Below are 3,913 nucleotides of genomic sequence, written 5' to 3'. Positions count from 1 at the left end.
GGGTCTTCCCAACATAGCTGCTTATTTTAGCAAACAATGAGGAGTGTCTTCAACATCTCTAAATTTACCTGCTAGCCAAACAGTGATATCCATTCTTCTTTGCCATAGTTTGTGCTTTAAAAGCAGGCCAGGAGTTGCACTCTAACTTGGGAAGAAGGGCTTATAAAAAGGTGTGAACACCATGAGATAGGAATTGTTAGGGGCTATGCTCAACTTTGTCTATTATCTGCAATGATTAATGTCACAGTTTTTAGAATTTGGCTAAGCTTGGATTTCCAGCTCAGCTATAACACTCTAGCTATGTGACTTTGATCATCTTAGTTTTTTTTTTTTTTTTTTTTTTTTTGGTACCAGGGATTGAACAGGGGCACTTAACCACGGAGCCACATCCCCAGTGCATTTTTGTATTTTATTAGAGACATGGTCTCCCTGAGTTGATAAGGGCCTTGCTGAGTTGCTGGGTTGCTGAGGCTGGCTTTGAATTCGAAATCCTCCTGCCTCAGCCTCCCCAGTGCTAGGATTACGGGTATGCACCACCCCACCCAGCAGTCTTTCTCTTTCACTCTTAGTTTCTTTATCTGTGAATAAAGGCAATAACCTCTTTTTATTATTTTTTTTTCTTGGTACTGGGGATTGAATCCACAGGCACTTTACCACTGAACCACATCCCCAGCCCTTTTTACTTTTATTTTAAGTCAGGATCTCAAAAGCTGCTTAGGGCCTTACTAAATTGCTGAGGCTAGCCTAGAACTTGCAATCCTCCTGCCTCAGCCTCCTGAGCTGCTGGGATTACAGGTGAGCCCTACCATGCCCAGTGAGGCAATAAGCCTTTCCACTATTTTTCTCCAAAAAATGTAAAATAAGGCTCGTAATAGAGTTGCTATAAAGATTAACTTAGCATTTTAATACAATAACTGATAACATAAAAGGCTCAATAAGTCCTTGTTAGTTTTCTTTCTCCTACCAGCCTCAGACTTTTCATGTTTTCTATTTCGGTCTGGATCCATTAGAAGTCCCCGTTATTTCAAGCTTCTTAACTTCTTTTTTTAAAAAAAGAGAGAGAGAGAGAATTTTTTAACATTTATTTTTTAGTCTTCGGCGGACCGCACGCATGCTAGGCGAGCACGCTACCTCTTGAGCCACATCCCCAGCTCAAGCTTCTTAACTTCTACTTATTTAGTCTGTGTCCAGGGTTGGTGTACGTGTGTGTGTGTGTGTGTGTGTTTGTGTGTATACACTGTTATCAAGAGTCAGCAGCAACAACAAAACAAGACTGATATTGTTGCAAATGTTATGTCCAACTTAAGCTTGGCAAAATTAATAAAATGATAAATCTATAACATCAGAAGGATAATTATTAGACATAGAGTCCTTGAGAATTTAGAAAACATTGCTGAGATTGGCTTTAATTTCTCCCTCTTAAAACATATTCCATTTGCATAAGCTACAAAAGAACATGTTACAGCACAGTATTATTCCTGGGCTCTGGGATGCATCCATTCTAGCTAAGTAACCTTGGGCATGTTACTTCAGCTCTATAAAGCTGAGTTCTTTATGGACATGATAGTACCCCCTTCATAGGATCATGTTTAAAATTTACTTAAATGCCATAAAAACTGCACCTATCTCATAATTGGTATTTAAGAAGTGGTTATTATAATAACCATTATAATCTTTACTATCTCATTATTATTAGGAAGACTATATTAGGAAATTCTACAAAATAGGAAGTGGGGCGACACGGCTATGAATGAAGTGGGTGAAGTGAGGCATAAGAAGCCACAAGATCTTAAGTTCTCATAATAATTGAGGTTGTGGCTTAGTGGTAGAATATTAGGCTAGCAATCTCAAAAACCTGGGTTCAATCCCAGGGAGACTGAGGGAGGGGAATCCAAGGTTGGTAGGCCAACCTCAGTAACTTAATGAGACCTTCAGCAATTTAATGAGAAACTCTCAAAAGTTAAAAAAAAAAAGACTGGGGATGTAGCTCAAAGGTAAAGTGTCCCTGGCTTCAATCCACTGTATTTAAAAACAAAATAAAATCAGACCATTTCCCTAGAGAATTATATATATATATATATATATATATATATATATATATATATATATATATTCTAATTCTGTTATCTATTTTTGCTTTATGTTGATTTTCACAGTATTTAGTTATTTTTCCATGAAGACTTCCTCTAACAAACTAAATTATAAATATTTCCAGGATAGGATTTTCTGTTATTATTGCCATTGTAATTTTTAAGATTCCTTATGAAATCTGGTATAGTACATAGCAGACTTTCAATAATGCTTATTGAATTAGAAAAATACTAGTTACTCCTCCTTATTAAATGGTATTTGGTTTAGCAAATATTAATAATTTATGAAATTAATAAATGACCTTGAAATTCTTTTTTACTCTTTCATATACCACATTTAATGGGTCAGCAAATCCTATTAGTTCTACTGAAAAATATATCTGGACTAAACACTTCTCACATCTCATGTAGTACCACCCTGAACCAAGCCATCTTGACTGCAGGGACTCTGACTGCAGTTGTTGGGCTTTAATACCCTGCTCATTACAGGAAGCACCATTCACAGAAACTGCAGGGTGAATGTTGCTTCCTGGAGTTGCAGTGCAATGATCCTACTTACCTGTATTACTGCAAAAGCCTCCTAACATCCCCTTTCTGTTTCTGCCTTTGTTCTTTACCAGTCTATATTTTTAGGGGTGGGGCAGTTACCAGGGATTGAACTCAGCGGCACTCAGCCACTGAGCCATATCCCCTATTTTGTATTTTAGGTCTCACTGAGTTGCTTAGCGTCTTGCTTTGGCTTTGAACTCGCAATCTTCCTGCCTCAGCCTCTGGGGCCTCTGGGATTACAGGCTTGTACCACCACACTCAGTTTATTCTTAACACAATAGCTCGATCCTGTTAAAACTAAAGTCAGATCATGTTATTTCTCTGCTTAAAAATCTTCCAGAAGCTTCCATCTCATTTAGAGTTAAAGATAAAATCCTTGCAAAGCCCTCGACTCACTTTTACCTCTTTGGCTGCATCTCCTTCTATTCCTCTATTTTTCACTCTGCTACTAGTTGCATTGGGCTCCTCACTCTTCCTGGGATGTGCCAGCCATGCTCCTGCCTAAGAGTATGTGCATGTGCTGTTCTTTCTGCTTGGAATATGCCCCCACTCCCATATCCTCAAATATCCACATGGTTAATTCCTGTTGGTCTTTATTCAAATTCCACCTTCTGCTGGATGTGGTGGAGGTGCACATCTGTAATCCTTACTACTTGGGAGACTGAGACAGAAGAACTGCAAGTTCAAGGCCAGCCTGGGTAGTTTAGGGAGAGCCTGTCTTAAAAAACAAAACAAAACAAAACAAAACAAAACAAAACAGGGGTAGGGGTAAGGGAGTGCTGGGAATATAGCAGAGCACTTGCCAGGCATGCCCAAGGCCCTGGGTTCAATCCCCTACACCAAAGCAAAACAAACAAAAAACCACCTCACCTTCTTGGTGAGGAATTTTTCACATCCATATTTCTCCTTGCATCACCATACTCTGTATGCTTTAGGCCTTAGCTTTTTATTATTATCTCACCCACTGTGTTTACATGCTTTTTGTCTGTCTTTCCCCCACATTAATGCACACTGAAGTAGGTAGCTGTATCTGTTATGTTTATCACTTGACCCTCCAACACTTGGAACCATGCCTGGTGCAAGTAAGTATTCAATAAATACTGGCAGAAATAATGAATGAATGATTGAAGACACAGTGGCTCTTCTAAATATAAACTACTTTCTTCCACATACTAAGCAGAAGAAATAGAGTAGTCTAATGTCTTGAAAACAACTTGCTAGTGATATTATAGGGATCAAGATTTTGGCAAGTCATTATTCATTCATTAGATTTG

The sequence above is a fragment of the Ictidomys tridecemlineatus genome, chromosome 12 (genome assembly GCF_052094955.1).
Source record: "Ictidomys tridecemlineatus isolate mIctTri1 chromosome 12, mIctTri1.hap1, whole genome shotgun sequence".
NCBI classification, from domain to species: domain Eukaryota; kingdom Metazoa; phylum Chordata; class Mammalia; order Rodentia; family Sciuridae; genus Ictidomys; species Ictidomys tridecemlineatus.
This window is presented reverse-complemented; position numbering follows the sequence as displayed.